Consider the following 17,545-nt stretch of genomic DNA (forward strand, 5'->3'; position numbering starts at 1 on the left):
ATTTTCAAAGTAATTTTTATTGCAGGAGATAGGTACACGCTTGATCTAAATCAGCGATATATGTATAGACTGTGATAATTACATTACGTCCTCCGCTTGTTCAATTTTTATGTGAAATGATTTTCATTGCAGCAGAAATATTAAATTGATAGAATGATAGTGTTATGTCCTGAGGTGGACGTATTAAAGAATTAAAGTTTAATTGAAAGATTTTAATTGAAGATAAAACGCAGTTTTTAACTTACCTGCATTCATCGGCTTCGGTTCGGGAGATTGAGGATTTCTTAAATTCTATGTGACTTTGATCGTGGAATTGGAACGTAGAAATCGAAGTTGGGTAAACTCTTTAAATATGATTTGATATTTTAATTTAACTTTAAATAAACAAAAGTATATTCTAATTATGATATTTGATGTTTTATTTCTCGTACAACATTATTAGAGCAAGTATTCAATTCATAAAATAAATGTTATACATGATTGATTTCATCAATTATTAATATTGGCTGAACCACCGGACGTGACAATAGCTACGTCCTCCGTGCACCCAATTTTTTAATATTAATATGATTATTTCAATTGCGGTAGGCAGATATACATTTACTCCAAATTAATGCCAGCTAGACTATGGTCTACACTGCGTCCTCGATCCAGTCAATTTTTAAGTAAAATTGTTTCAATAACAGCAGTGAGATACACACTTCTCATAGATGAGTAGAAGATAAACTATGATAGCGACACTGTGACCTCCACCGTGTAATTTTTATATAAAATTATTTTCAATGTTCGACATAAGTACACTTACTGCGAAATAGTGATATCCGAGCTGTGATAGCTGTGCTGCCCCCTCCATGTATTCTATTTTTAGATAAAATTGTTTTAGTTGCAATGGATAGGTACCACTTAGTCTGGATTATTGATAGCTACACTGCGACCTCCATTCATTCGAATTTCAAATAAAATAACTTCCATTGCAATAGATGGGTACACTTACCCTGGATCAATGATAGCTAGACTGTGATTCTCTATGCATTTATTTGTGCAGTCGAATATGAACGCAGAAAATGCAATGAAGTATGAAACATTGTTAAAAATAATATTATCTCTGTTTCAATATCAGTAAATGGTTTTACAGTGAACATTGTGTTGTAAGATTAATAGACTGTTGATTTTATGCATCTGTATAAAAAATAGAATACATCTAATTAACCATAAAGCAACTTCTACAATCTTTTAATAGAATTTGCGGGAGAAGAAGTCTAACTCCGTCTTTGCAAACGAAGGAAATATTATTTGGCACGAACGTATCCGGTGTGCTAACAAAGCAGCTCCCATAATTATTCCACTCGAATTCGGCGAGAGGTAGAAGTGGGTTTGAGCGGGGCATCAAAATTTCAACTTTTAATCCTGAAGAAGTTTCTCTGTTTTGAAGCAGTCGGCCCCGAGATTCGCGGCGAGACACTTCAATTAAAATATTAAGGCGTTCTCTGTACGGTTCGCAAAAGACTTCCGCGCGAGTTCTTATTAAAGGGCCGGTGGCTAGGGGATATCCTGGTGGAAAATGGACCGTTTCTCCGGTGGTTTTTCGGCCTGGTCGAAGCCTCGCCACGGTTGGGTTCCGGTAGCTGATCGTGGAAAAAGGGGAGACGCTTCTTCGTCGGGTTCGAGTTACGTTTTTGTCGATGCGCCGGGAAATTAACTCTTGACCCGGCCGCGGGGCAGTTTTATGAAAGCAATAAATCTTCGCGTGGCTTACGTATTTACCCGGGAACACGCGCTAATGGCGCAACCTTTTTATCTTGTCCAGAAGCCGTCGGTCACCCTGAATCAGGGGCGATTCGTTCCCCCAAAAGCATCGATGTTTTTCTTCTCCACGAATCAATTGAAAAATCGTAAAGCGGTGACCAAACAAACAAGTAAATCTATTATGATTTCTATAATTATAAAGATAATAAGTCAATATAAAAATCGTTCGCTCACGTACAATTAGTATCAGCGTTGAATAAATAATTAATCAATTCTAGGTACCATAGGAAACTGTAAATAGTATGCATCACAAAAATTGTTTGACTACTTACAAGTTAAATAAAGAATAAATATGGTTCTTCATGTAATGAGTTCACTAAAAAATTGTACAAAATACAGATGATTTGCGAGGTCGTTTTCTTGAAGATTTAAGATGAATCTTGGCAAAGTCTCTGATCTCTGCCACGCCTCGCAAAGCCCGGCCGGCTTCCCCAGCACTTGCATACTTAATTAAGTATCGATTAAAATGTATCACTGCTGGACCAGGGGCCCGGAGGACGATAAAGAATGGGGGGAGGCAACAGTTTTACGGTCCCGTTCCCCGGTTTTACGTCCTTTTTAATTACTCGGAGTTTTAACACGCCGTAACCGCGACTCGCCGCTGCAGGTTTTTACGAGCCATCGAAGGATTTGTATTTTTCATAAAAGTCCCGGTGGAAACTCGACCTGAAGATCAAGCGAAATCGTTTCGGCCGTCCGGTGTACCCTGTCCGGCACGCCGGTATAATAAACAACCCAGTGATTCGACCATTCTCGACGAAGTGCTCGTCAAATGCGTTCGACATAATCCGCAAAATCGACGCGTTCATCCTTCGTGAGGTCTGCGGACAGCATCAGTCACCGTGTAAGCCCAAGGAGGAACGGTTTCGCTCGCTATAAACACTCTACCCGATTCGTCATCGTCGAGGATTAACGCCGAGACCTGGCCTTGCTGTGGGCGGGCAACGGCGCGGCGGTCGCTCGATAAGTGCCGCTTTTGGGGCTGGGAAAGCTGTTTGAGCACCGTGTCGGTTTGGTAAACGCGACAAATCTTGAAACGGAGAGTTAACATTCATGATTAACGTCTTACCTACTCGAGGCTCAAAATGTGACTTATCTGAAAGAAATTTAACAATTTTCAACTAAATAATAATTTCGCAATAGGTAGTGCAGCTTTGTTGCTGTAACCTAACTTGTTGATTCATGAATAAAATTGACGTCTAAGCAAATCGCTGTGAACAATTTTAACTTTTCTTCTGCATAAAAATTTATGCGTATACATGAAACCCGAACATGGTGATCACCAAAGATCAATACTCAAACGTCTTAACAGTATCACGTCAAAAAATCCCGAAGTTTACCCAAAGCCTAAGTTTGTATTTGCGAACAAGCATTCCAAACAGCGTTCGGTGACTTACCAACTTCCAGTGGACCTTTTCCAGAAAGCGACTATTTATCGAGCAGTTAGTATACCTTCTGTGACGTTGATTTTTGAAAGGTCGAAAATCCCGTGCGCGTTCCGTCGATTTTCGTGTTTACGTTTCGAAGAAAAGTTGTACGAAGGGGCGGGCGATATTTTTTCGTGCAAAAGGCATCGGCGCCAATATTTCGCGTGCATGATTGGACAGAAAGCAGGCGCGGTAGGTGCAGGGACCGGCTGGGACAGCCGGTGTTGCGAGCTCGGCCGGGCAGATGCTCACTCTGCAGCCTCACGCCCCGACACAATGGGTCCAGAATGCGCGACGAAAATAATGGTGGTCGGCTGTAAACCTATGAACCGATTCAATACGGTCCCACCTTTCCTCCGGCTGCGCTCCTCCCGGGGGCGAGGAAGGAGTCTTCTTTGTCATGCCACTTTTACCTCCATTTATCTCTCGGTGCGCATCCGTCCCCTTCAAGTCTCCCGCCCTCCGCCGTCCACGGCGTATCAGTGTCCATCTCTCTTTATCCGCGCATCTATCTACCCCGTACCCAAACCCGCCTCTCCACCCCCGTTCCCACCGGATTGCGTATCTCCGCAGCATCTTATTGTGCCCTTTTCTCGGAATTCTTTTCTCTTCGCTCGTCTCCGCGTTTGGCGCAACCCGCGCCCACCGTGCACACACGTGCAACCGTTTCCACACTTGCATCTTCTGCAGAAAATCTGAAACGCGCAGATACGGTTCTAATTGAAGCATCCAATGTGTTAATAAATATAATATGTTGACGAGACAAAAAGAATCTTGAAACATAGATTATACGAAGATCTAAATTGACACTGAAAGAGGCTTCCCAGAAGATTGTTTAGATCCGAAACAATATAAGACACTGGTAAATCCAGAGTTGATAGCTGAGAACTGATCGTCAGATATAATTCAGAGTTCGATCAATCTGATAGGAAATGAATAATAAAATCCAGGGGTGTATGAATATTTATGGACGACGGAGAGATCCGTTCACACTATTTTATTCGAAAAGTAGAACACATAGGAGGAACGGCTAACCGGCCACGTGTCTTGTCGCCGGTGTGCACGATCGTACATCTCGTTCGATCCTCGATACGGTTTTATTAGATACCAGGAATGCTGCTCCGTTTCCCTCTGCCGGCCGGAAATGCGCGTGAAATGGAAAACTGCGCGAACGTTCCCTAGATCCTTCTGTCGTCGTGTTTCTACCTCGATGAATCGTTTCGTTCACTCACTCTCTCCCTCTGTCGTCTCTCGTTCTCCCTTGCAATAGTAATTCGATGACGCGTATTGGCGCGTTTGTCGTAAAAAAACGACGAAATTCACAATTTTCTTTAATTCTTCTACGTATTGATTAACAAATGGAATATAAATATTCAGCTGTGAAGGTACTGTGAATAAAAATTTTCTGGGTCGATCTTGAGAAATCGAATTTGTATGAAAATATATTTTCTTCTCTCTTAAATTCTTCTTGAACTATAGAACAGGAAACAACAGGAACAGAGAAAGGAATCTGAAAAATTGGCAGGTATACAATGTAATCACTATTGCAGAAGTACTTCGAGTACCTTTGCTCTGTTCGTTCCCCAACTTAGCTCTAAAACAGTGACGTTCTCCGGCATTTCACCCATTTAGCAGAGATCAGCGAAGCAATTTTCTCTCCGCCGTAAATATTCCCTTTCGCAGCGATGAAATAAGGGTGGCTAGGTCGAGGGGTGTGGGTCGTCGAGAAGAGACGAAGCCATTGTACTAATCCCGAGCTACGTCTAGAGGTACAATTGTGTCAAGTTTACGGTCGAGTGCGATCCCATTCGGACAACGTGTATCCACCGTGCGCGAGTGTGTCCGTGGAGAGAGTAAGCTAGAACGAATAAGCTATAGAACAATCTGGGGAGTAAGAGAGACGGACAGCAAGAGGAATGGCAAGAGGATGGCGGAGTCGCTTCCCCATCAAAGGAGGAATTACAGGGAACTAGTTTTCTATGGGCTCTCCGCGGACCCACGGCTTCCTTAGGTAAGGTCGGGCCAGCAAGATGATTCCATTATAAGTTCCGCAGCGGCGGCTCGCCGAGTTCCTGCGCTCCTCTGCTCGCTCGAGCCTCTGTCTTTACCGGGCCTGCTATCCTCCGTTTCTCTATCCTTTCGTATCCATCTTTATCGGCCGGCTTCTTCTTCGTTTCCACGGCGACTCGACGGTGACGACGTCAGCTCCGTTCCATCCGCGAACTCTCGCAAATCGACGCGCTACTTATTCCATCAGGGGGATGATTCAACTTCCCCAACGAACCGTAATGTATACAGGCGGCTCCGGTAGGGTGGCTAGACCGTTCTTCTTATTTTTCTGACTGCCACTAGGGCTCCACACCCTGCCTGCCCGGACCCGGGTACTCGAAAATTTGTAAGCTGCGGATTCGGTCCAGGGGGTGGCCGGGAAACTTCGCCACCGAGGATTTTCCAGCCGCCTCGAGAGGGTTTAACCGTCGGGATTCTACTCCTTTCGCAGAGGAATTAGGCGATGCGCGAAGTGCTCCGAAGCGTTACGCCGGGGGCACTTCAATGTTCGCGTGTTATTTTCTAAGAATTAAAAATCTCAGAAAGTGTAAGGACTCAATATTTTGAGTCCATTACTAGGTTTAAGTTTTTGGATAGAAGACGGCGAATCTAATAGAGAATAGTGGATCTAATAGACAGTGGAAATTGTGTGTAGGTTTCGCAATAAGTTTGCGTTCGGATATCGAGTGGTTCTCAATAAAATTCTTGCAGGGGTGGCCGGGTTTTATTGGAAGTTTTTAGGCTGCCCGTTGGAATTCCACTTAAAAGCGTACCATCTTAATCGAACGCGAGAAAGAGCACCGATGATGGCGAGGCATTAAAACGAGGGGCTGAAACTTGGTGAAAGTTTCGTCGACATTTATGGGTTCGGGCTGGCGCGTAACCCGCGGGAAAGGGAGCAGCACACCGAGCAGAGGCAGCCAGCGGATTCGATGAGTAACGGGGGCCGCTTAATCATTTTACGCAACTACCGATTATCTGGCGCGGAAGATAACAGATATATTCCTGACGTATCGCCGGGAGAGATTGATGACCACGCTACAAAGAAAGAAATCAATTAAATCCTTTATATATCGGGGGCCCCTCCGACTGCCGGATGAATCATATCTGTCCGACGTAAAAACGTCCACTCGAGGCGATTTATCTTCCGTCGGATATCTCCTTAATACTTCCGACGATCGCCGGACAAATGTCCATTGAACCGCCGTGAGCGAGATCCGCGAAAATTAAACGGAAACGATAATCTCGCCTCCCCATTCCTCCCGCGTAGCAAAATAACTTACGCGAAGTCAAAAAATAAAATAAAATTCATTGACGTAACCATGTAGCGATCGGATAGATTCTTCGAGATTTGGTTGTGTTGGACTGAGATTATTTTCTTCTAGTACTCACAATAGTTCCCTTTTCTGAACATCACTTTCGCTTACGATTAGGCAGCCATGTTCTTCACTTTCGAACTAAAGATTACATCTCTATCTCCTAATGAATGATTTCTATCTTTCATGATAGTAACTTTTGAATAGCTATTGGGCAACTAACACAGTTGTCGGTAGGCTGTTTGAACCATTTACACTTTCATTCATCCGTTCTTTAAGCCTACTTTTAAATATACTCCTGCGAGATACATTAATCTCTCTGATACTTCTAATTCGACAACTCTCATTAATCATTGAAAACTGAATAATTAAATTGTTGACAGGCAATTATAGATTTCGAACGATCGATAGCAAACTCTTTACAATTCGTGTACCGAAGTCTGTATTAATTCTCACAAATAGTAAAATAGTATATTTTTCTTAAATGACGATTTTTGTCTTGGGACGAAAAAGAAATCGCAGATAATCAAATTCCTATACCGAGAGGAAGCTGCACAGAAGAGTCGAATAGCGTGATAGAGCAAGTTCTCCAGAAGCCTCGCTAGTTGCTCGAAGCCGGTGCTTCGGCAGCGAGCGATTTGCGCGGCATTATCCCCCGCGGTTTCACTTTGGAAGCTCGCCGAAGTCCCGTGTATTTTTCGCCGGGAACGGGGTGGTCCTCAGCGGGGAAACACCATGAATTTTAACGAACGAACGCAAGGCGGATGATAATATCGGTCGAGGGAAAAGGGATGGGGCCGAGCCCGAGCAGCCACGGAGACCCGTGTCACCGTTGAAAGTGTAACATCCTCTGGCGTGAACTCGGGGGCGGAATTTCGCAACGAAATTACGGGTGATTTAAAAGCGGCGCGCGCGCGCGGTAATGCATCTCAGGGTTTCAAACGGCGTGGAGCAGAGCCGCTCGTGTACACGCGTATATAGATTCCGCGGTTATAGATCGCCGGGAGATTCAGCCAACAAATATTCGAGTATCTCTTTTCCACGGTGGAAACGCGCCCAGGGGTCCAGACAGGACGTGACCAAGATAACGAAACGACCTTCTATTCCACCGGCCCTGGGTTCCGAAAGGGTGGTGCACAAGGTGGAAGTCGACGATTCGTGTTTTAGCCGCGCTGCTTTAAGGGCGGAAAAATTAATTTTCCGCATGCTAAATGCACACGGATTTTTTTTTTTAACTATTTTTGGTCAATCAATATTGTCTATCTTTGACCATTTCTCTTATTTTACTCGCCTCCGGCTGTGAGCTACTACCTATTACAAACATTTTTAACTGACTTCGAAAAAACGCACTAAAAAAATGCACTAAAAAGTATGAAATAATTTCCATTTAATTTATATGAATACACACGAACTTAAATAAATACAATACAATCTTTTCGGAGCAGGCGCAAAATTGAAAATTTTCCAAATGATAGAACTTGGAAATCAGTAGGTGGCAAGAGAAGATACATTAATATGTGAAAGCATGTAGAAGAATTTAAGGATTTTCGTAATTTCCAGTGTCGAAAATTTTCAATTTTGCGCCGCCCCTGAAAAGATTGTGTTGTATTTAAGTTCGTGCTTATTCACATAAATTAAATGGAAATGATTTCATACTTTTTAGTGCGTTTTTTCGAAGTCGGTTTAATTTTTTTTTATCATAAATTTTTTTTACTAATTTATCGTCTTCTGGCTCCAGATTTATGATCAACGACTGCAGATATTCTGGGTAGGAATTTTGACTACGCAAATGGCAGCACTTAGATTGATGTTTTCGTGCTATTTTTCCGGATTCGGGGATTTCAGACCGCAGTGTGGCGCCGAAATCTTCGAAAGCCGTGCCACGGACGGGGAAACTTTTGTGCCGGTGACTGCCTGGTAACGTTTCCTCGTTCGAGTATATCTTCTTTTATATGATAGAACGTACGCAGCCATTGTGTGTTGGTGTGCCGTCGCACACTCGAGAAAGAGAGAGGGAGAGAGAGCACGTTTTCGTGCGTCCCCGCACGGCGACGCTCGGGAAAGAAATATTTATTAGATGTTCCGCACATTGAATTCTTAGGAGGCTGCTTTTGCCCTCCGCGTACGGGAAAGGGGCGGGGTTAACCAACCGTGAACGATAGTGGAGTTTTACGATTATTTATCGTTATTACCGGATACGCGAGCTGCTCCGACGACGACGACGACGACGACGTCGATCGAGACGCCGCGACGGCTCCCCCAGGCTCCTGCAATCCACGATCGTAAAATTGTAACTGTGAAATCGGGGCTGCCGTGACTTACATGTCGTCCGATTTCCGATAGAGTGCTCGTTGCACTGTGGGAACGGTTGCTCATTTTTGCGAGCAAATCTACTAAAACTATCCTAAAAGGTCCCTTAGTAACGGAAAAATAAGAGGAGAGGTTGAAAATATTTTTGAAGTTGGCCTATAGTTTTTTACGTAAAACATTCACACTGCCTCACAGAATTGAGAAACAAATATTGTGGAACATTTCAGCTTGAATTTATAGAAAAAAGTTTCATCGCTCTATTCTAATTGTATCAAAAGTTGTATAATTTTTTTTACAAAAGAGTAACTTGAATTATTATACAATAGAATGTCCGTGTTGCTATTTTATATAATATACTCGTTGAGAATTCTATTAACAGGCTGACTAAAATAGATAAAATAGTAAATGCGTTCACAGTACGTCATAGCTTGTAACAGTATGCATTAAGTGTAATGGCCATTCGATCGATATCGCGTCGCGTATAGAATTGCAATTAATCATGTGTGAACACTAAAGCTACCAATCAAATTATTAGTTAATGTTGTCTGATACTACTGACAAGGTTGAATTTATGTAATCGCTTCGTATAAAACCATAAAATTGCACTAATCACAAAATAGCAAGGTACAACCTGGTTATTTGACCAACAGCAATTTGGCGTTGAATCAGGCATTTAAAAAATTTTTTTTAGATTAAAGTGCATATCATCCAAGAAAAGATGTTCAGTTGTCCGCGTTTGAAATTCCAATGCAAGAAGTGAAATCGCTGAATATTGCAGGGTACGGTAAAAGTAGAAATAGTTGCGACGTAAGGGACAACGGAGCAACATTCTTCGGCTAACTTGAAAATGAATTGCTCCTTGTCTTCCATTCAACGTCGAAGCATACAACGCGCATAACAAACCGTGGTCGTAACCGTGAAGATCGATTCAGCATTCAAAGAGACAGAATGTATTCAAGTCTCTTCGTGTTCGTGGCTGCCGACGCGCGACGTACGGTATCGAGCATTCGCCGGAAGACAGGTTATTAAAAATTTTCAACGCGTACCGGCGTTATCGAGATTATCGATCGGAGTGATTCATACGTGTCTGTGGAAGTGTTAACACGCCTTTATCGATGTTGTACGCGGAGCGGCGATGATAAACGTCTGATTAGAATCGTGACGGTGCTTCCTGAGGAACCAAAAATGAAACTAAGCCGCACGTCCTGAAAATTAATTACCATTTTCCTGTTACACCTTCAATCTTTTTCGGTTCACCCCTTCTCTAAAAATTATTCCTTTTTTTAAAACTGAAAAGAATAATTATCGAAACTTGAAATATTGCTGATGATGGTTAAGAACTGAAATTTTAATATCCCCTAAATCCTAACCGATAAAACTGATGAAAAGAGCCCTTCATTTTCAATCATATACCTCCAGCCCAGTGTAGCTGACGTTCTAGCGTAATGGAAACGAATGTTAACAAAATCGCATGAAACTTGGCCGGGATCCAGGAAGACATAAGTTGTAGCAGCTGTAATAAAGGTCAGACCCCAGGCCGGCGTAAGTAAAAAAACTCCAGCGACGGCAAGCTTGGATTTTCTTTAACAAGTCTCAAAGAAACAGAGGAAAATGTATAAACAGAACTAAATCGATAAATAGGAAGTCGAAAGAACAGATGGGCAAGAGAAGGCAAAATAAACTATGAAAACTAGAAATAGGAATGAGAGATGTGACCGAATAACAGATTGCAACCGGTAGGCAACATTCTTCCGATTGTGGTCTGTTTGTACGAACAAATCACGACTATATATCTCGTTGGCGAGAATAAAAACAGCGAGATTATACCGTGGCGCAACATTCTCGCGCCAGTCGATCCGGATTAATTCTTAGAGACACTCCAATTAAGAAACACTCCGCGCGAGGATTTATACGGAGCAATAATTCGCGCATTACGCGGCACCGCGTAATTTCCAGCAGGAGGTATAGGGGAGAGGGCGGCTTGCGAAAAAAGAGGAAGCGAGAGAGAGCGGTGCACCGCGGGCGAACGAATTTCAAGGGAGAGGCGCAGTGCATCGCGGCCGTTGCAACGCGTTGCACGCGCGCGCGCGCGCGGGGCTGCAGGCTGCAGCGCGGTGCATTTATCTGGCTAACCGCCGCGTGCCTGTCGCTCGGAATTGCGATTCGTGTCCCATTGCACTTAAATAGTTCGAAATGTCGCCGGTCAATTTAATTTCGGGATGCGCCAACTATTTCCATTTGCGGGATTTATAACCGCCGTTTCGCGCGGACCTCCGTAATTGCGTGACGTAAAAAAGTCGCACACCTCCGCAATCCTCCCGACGTACACACAGAAAAATACACACAGGCCACAAAATTTCCGAAGATCGCTGGCTCCCCGCTGATAAGAGGCTCGCATATATTATTTTGTTATTATCATACGGCTTAATTAATCGCAATTACGTTTGATTAAATATCCTGCCGCGCGACGAACGATAATTGTAACAAAACGGTCAGGCTTCCCCACCTCCGTCGTCATCCGCCATGTTGCATCGCTTCGTTAGAGGCCGGTCATCGCATGTAATATTTTTCGCCCGCTCCTCGAATAATTCGATGAACAATTACTCGCTAATGAAACGACGCGGGGACAAACTCGTCGAACCGGCCGGATGCGGCACGGCCGCGGCGCGCGACTAAACTCGTCGAACACGAAAAACACGAAAGTTCGGGACTATCGATCGTGTACCAGATGAAAATTTCAGGCGCGTCCACCGCAGGCTTCCAATCGATCGTTTTCGAATAGAAGAATATAATGCCCCGACGAATGCCAGCTAAATATTACTGAATAGAAGTAGAACTCCATTTATCCGAGCGTGTCGGTGAACAAAGTGGTCCGAGTAATTGGTACATTCAAATAATGGAAGCTCAGTGTGCCCTCCCTCCCTCAGGCCCTCAGCCAATGATTTCTCGCTCGGTTAACTTGATTCGACGATGTTCATTCGTTCTAAACCATTGTAACGTTCTGAGTCGCGCGCCCGAACAGAGCAGCTGGTAATTAAATTTTAGCGTATCGATTGTTTGCGTTTTGCGCACGGAAATCATCGCATTACGCGATCCGCGTCACGGAATTAGCATTTCGGGACGAAAAAGTGCGATCACCGCCTCGCCGCGCGCCATAACTACCCGGTAATTGTTCTGTCGAAATTTTAACTAGCGTCGGAGATATTTTTCCATCGTGCAAAATTGAAACGCAGCAAAAATGTTCGCAGCAAAATTGGAAGCGATAAAAAATATATACGGAGAACGGTACTCTCATTTGAAATAGTGTCTAACTCACAACTCAAATTGTCGAAAAGCGAAGTCCTTTTCGGAAGCAAGCTCGAAGTTTCTGCAAAGCTAGGCATGCACCACAGCTTCCAGCTACCTAATGTCATCCCAAAAGCGATTTCAAGCCTGCTAAGTCCCCGCGACTGTTGCAGCATACGTCTTCCGCTTTCATCTCGCCGCTTGCAGAAATTCTGCGCAACTTTCGCGCAATCTTCTTTCTTGGGTTGAACGCGTACCCTTTTGATCTTGCAGCTTTCCTACCGCTTTGTTCCGTTCCACCGCGACTTCTGCAAACGAATATCCTCTCTCCGGTCTCTGTTCTCCCCTTCTCTCTCTCGGGCCTGGTCGTTCGTTTCCGAGAAATTCTCCTCTCGAGAGTGGCAGCCAGCAGCCGAGATCCAGCTTTCAAATTATTAGCTTCCGCGCGGACCGAGAGTTTCGGGTGTGCACGCGGACCGGGGTCCGGCCAGTAAAAATCGCATAACCGATGCAAGGTGCGACCAATCATTTCCGAGGGTCGGCGAGCCTCGAGAAATTACGGGGCGCAGGCTGTGTACGCGTTCCTCGAGTAACCACGCGGCCTTGGAGCACCTGCTGCTCTGTTATACGACACCCTCTCCAATTCTCTCGTTTCTTTCGTGCGGCCCCTGCTCCAACGACTTCTCTTCGTCCTTGTTTTCGCCCCACGTTGCGCCATTGCGCTTAAATATTCCTAAAGATCGTTACACAACTTCCAAGGAAGCGAATGAACTTTTGGCACCAGCGAGCCGGGGTATTTAACGATTTCTCTATAGCTAACTGTTATCGCTATGCTTATATCGCTTCATGTACATTAACCCTCGTGGCAATTGGACACATTCTACAACGAGTCTGAATGAATGTGTGTCTGACATTGCATTCTTAACTGTTTGTCTTTGGTATTATAAACACATGGAGACATAACGGAAGACAAATAAAATAACAAAAATTTGACCGTAGCCAATCAATAGATTACTAAATGAATTAAGTGAAAGAATTCCATGGAAGTCCATGGAATTAATAAAACACTAAATAGATTCTAAAAGGTGACTGAGAACTTCAATGACGAATTACCTCATCATCCCCAATTAAAGGGTTAATTATTCCTGGCAACTCATCGTTGCTCATTTGGCATAAAAAGCTGATGACAATCTGTATTCGTCATTTCGTTGGAGGGAGTCGATACCGAAGGGTCATGGGCCAGATGGCGGTCGCGTTGAAAACATTTCCTGATCATGATTTTCCAATTTGAATGGTCGAACACGTGCCAGGGACGATTACCGTGGGGCGCACGAGCAGTTTTATGTCTTTTTGAGGCGGATTACCGACCGCGTGATTCGCACGTGGCCACCGTCTTTACCCTGCACGCGACCCGCCTCCCGCCTCTGCAGTGTACACCGTCAGTTACTCGGGGACCGACCCGTCGCCGCCAAATAATAGAGGGAGGCCGCGGAAAACTTTCCTTCTATCTGACCTCCTTCGAAAGTTTACCCCGAATGTCCTCTCTCGTAGCTGTCTATATCTGTAATCCTTATTTCGAAGTTTTACGGAATGCTTAACCTTTCGCATTCCGACCTGTGCTGTCTACCCGATTCGACTCGGATACCCGTTTATTCTCGTTTACCGCGTCACTTGACGCCGTTCACCGGGAAAAATAACTTTTCCGCCGTTGGTCTGCTCGTCAATTTGTGCTTGTTGTACTTCGTTTGTTATAATATTGCGCTCGATGTTCTCAATTTTTGGTCTCGACTAGTCTTACTGTTTCATCCAGTGGCCTGAACTTCTCTTAGAGGAGAGGAGTGGGAATATCTGCTTGACACTTAGAGCAGCCGAGTCGTAAACCAGAGTATGTTTCTTTATCTAGGTGTGCACGGTAGTGCATCAGCCAAGTTCTCTCGCGCACTACCTCCTATAACTCGGCACTGGAGGCAGATAGAGAGATGTAATTTCGTACACTTGTTAAATGCTATCATGTCTCGATATTGACAAAATATCCTGTAAACTGGAGCCAAGTTCCTATGGCCGTAAAAAGTTGTGTGATCAAACAAAATACGGCCAAGTTCGTTAGCTTAGAAATACCTCTTGCAATACTGAAAAAAGCGTTTGTGAAAATTAGTTTAAAAGAACGTTATTTAATTTTTAAAGAGTTACATGGAGGGCTAAATTATTCAAACTTGGCCGCTACCTAACACCTTTTATGGCCATTGGTTTAAAAAGTAACGGCCAAGTTTGAATAATTTAGCCCTCCATGTAACTCTTTAAAAATTAAATAGCGTTCTTTTAAACTAATTTGTACAAGCGCTTTTTTCAGTTTTGCAAGAGGTATTTCTAAGCTAACGAACTTGACGTTATTTTGTTTGATCTCATAACTTTTTACGGCCATAGGAACTTGGCTCCTGTTTACAGGATGTTTCTGTTGGGATAGTAATAACAGGATTGAATTTATTCAGATATTATAAAAATAGAATATTTATGAACCTCTGTATCCGCAGTCTATTAATGGCATTAAAAAGTGCACGGAGTATCGGGGGTTAATTGTACCATGGTTTTTCGCAGTCAGACCGCCGTTGTAGATGACAGTGGTTTGGGCAGGATCGATCGGCGACGCGAATCCGAATTCTACGTCGAAAGGGATAGGTGGCTGGGTCGTGGGACGATCCCGATAGGGTAGATCGGGTAGAACCTCGTGTCGGTGGATCGAAGTTGGATCGCGTTTCGCGGGATCGCAAACGGTTAATGCCCTCGGATCGAGGGCGGCGAAGAAAACGTTCGCAGCAATCCGGAACGACTGGAGGGGTTATTCGGAGAGCCGGGCGAACGATAGCGGCTGGAATAAGTACCGCTCGCCGGGAAAGCTCTCCATTGGATACGGGAATTGGATGTTCAGGATCGGGGGATAGAATCGACGGGCGCTCTCAAACAATTCTTCACCGTGTATTGACCGTGGGTAAATCAATCAGAGACAGTCGTTTTGACCTTTACGATCAGATTCCGCTCGGTTGCGCCGGCCGGGACGGCTGGAAAACGGCCGGATAGAACAGGAATGAGTTTCCTCGGCTCACGAAAATGAACAGAAACACGAGGAGGAAGCGGATAGAAAGCACTCGCGACGAGAGTGGAAAGACGGAGGCGTGTACACAGCCGGGCATTGATTATCCAATAGTAATTACACCGGTGCTCCCCCCCCCCCCCCGAACTTTATTTTGATCGACCCGAGCCACTCGGCGAAAATCTTTTACGGCCGATTTCGATCGCCGAACGAGAACCGAAATAAAGGCCATCTAAACACCGAGCAAGTCTGGTTATCTAATGTCTAGATTCTTTGTTTGTTCGGAGACATTTTGCAACCTCCACGAGCTTGTTCGTTCGGATGTCAGCACAGTCGGATTTCTTGTTGCTTCTTTTTGAGACTAGGTGGGTTCCGCGACGAATTAGACGCGACGCAACAGAGGGAGAGGCAGGTTAATCGCGTGCGATTACGGCGCTCGATGATTCGGCTGTTCTACGCTCCCAGCGCGCAGCTTGCCGTGACCAATCGCGCTTTGTTCCGAATTCTTTCAGCGAACCCGTCCGGTAATTGCTTTCGAAAAGGTTTCAATTCGGCTCTCGATGGAACTGGCCCCCTGGAAGAGGCTGTTTCGCTTTCTAAGGGGCGGCGGGAGTGTGGAAATCGCTGTTTGAGTGACATTTGCTGTCTGAATGAGTAAACACATTAAGATCATTTAAGAAAATTTGCATCTAGAACAACCTGTTACTCCTCTCCAGTAATGAATATAGAATAAAGACGAATTATTGCCATTGTCACGAAACTTGTGTTTCAAAAGAGGGGTAACCGGCCCAGTTAACTGTCATTTTACGGTTCCCGTTCGCTATCTATCCATCGCGTCCTCCACCCCTACTATTCCGCCACCCCCGCAGCCGATATCAGTGCTACGCGGTTTAGTCAGGCGTTTATTGTGGTGGCTTTTTTCCCGACGGCAGATTTTTTCGCGGTCGCGAGATTTATTCGAAGAGTAGCGCGAAAGCTTTGACGCGTCTGCGTATGATGGACGAGGATTTCTGTCCGGCCGGTGGCCAACGGTGCGAGGGTGGTTCGAGCGGGGTGGACCGATACCGGTGAAAAATCGCTCGAGGAATGGAGAGTGTAATCCCCGTGATTTTTATTGTGACGCTGGTTCTCCTCGTTTTGTTGGTGTTGTGATCCGCGACGCCTGCAACGGCTCGCTCTGAAAAATTGTGAACAACGGAATCCACTGGAAGCACCGCCGGAAACAGAACAAACGGCTGAAGTGTAAGACCCGTGCGCGTTTATGCGCTATCGACACGATTTTCAGCTTTTTGACGTCATTAAAGCAGGACAGAAATTTCTTCTTGTTTGCAATTTTTACAATTGATGTAGACAATTTTTATTATATATATTATTATTATAATTATATTAAGCCTACTTATGAAATTAAATTCTTCTTCGGACTACATGAGAGTTACAGATTGAATGATGGGAAAAGAACAATCGACGGGGTTTTTCACTTAGTTTCGCGAGCAAACCTCGCGATTAAGCTCGCCGCGCTGCGCCGGCTCGTCATACCGGTCGCAAATGAACATGTTTTCGTGGAAGTTTCGGGGCGCGGTGGGTAATCCGCGTCCCTCTTTCTCGTCGAGACAGTAATTATTTGCTCGGGCTCGATGAAGGGAAGCGGTGGAAAAGTTTCCGTCGACATCGGTGGAAAAGTTACGGGCCGGGACTTGCGCATAATACCATGGCTGAAAAGTGTGGGTGGTACACGTTCACCCGGGGCCCAGCTAAGGAACGCCGAGCGCCGGTTGAGTGCACTTCCGAAGTAGTTGCCGGAATGCAACTGGGCGGTGGTGGCTAGAACCGAAAGAGCTGGAGACGACGAGAGAGAAACGAAGAGGAAGAGATAGAGAGAGATGGTGTGAGAGTAGGAAGAGAGCGAGAGCACGGCTCTACGATAACGGAAATCGTGACATACGCCATTTTCCTTTGGCTCGTTCCAACCTAACCCCCCGGAGCCATTCTACTTATCGAAATCGAACCAATCGACTGCTCGTCCTCTTACATTCTGTGTACGTAACTGGAACGCCCCGATCACGAACTACCCGGCCCGGTTATTCTCGGTAATACGCGGTCCCCGGCTGCGCAAACTTCCGTTAATTAAAATCGGTTACTTTGGACGGCGAATTAGCGACGATTATATCCGTCTAGCTGTGCAGAGACCGACAATCCTGTCGCACGTATTCGTTCCGAGAGAATTTTCAGTAGCGTGCGTGTTTCTTGGGGCTAAAGCATCCCCT

General features: G+C 44.9%; 1 protein-coding gene across 3 annotated transcripts in view; it reads left to right on the top strand.

Moving 5' to 3' along the window:
* Nucleotides 1-17,545, top strand: part of Toll-6 (Toll-like receptor 6) — a 62,953-nt gene that overhangs the window by 24,507 nt on the left and 20,901 nt on the right. For 2 of the 3 annotated variants that reach the window (XM_076426620.1, XM_076426621.1), the window contains one exon: nucleotides 1-16,523. This exon is cut by the window's left edge. The exons of the other annotated variant lie outside the window; for it this stretch is intronic. The gene's annotated coding sequence lies outside the window, so the exon portion shown is untranslated. The remainder of the gene's footprint in view (nucleotides 16,524-17,545) is intronic. 3 annotated transcript variants of the gene reach the window in all.

Source organism: Lasioglossum baleicum, chromosome 6, assembly GCF_051020765.1.
Source record: "Lasioglossum baleicum chromosome 6, iyLasBale1, whole genome shotgun sequence".
Lineage (NCBI taxonomy): Eukaryota > Metazoa > Arthropoda > Insecta > Hymenoptera > Halictidae > Lasioglossum > Lasioglossum baleicum.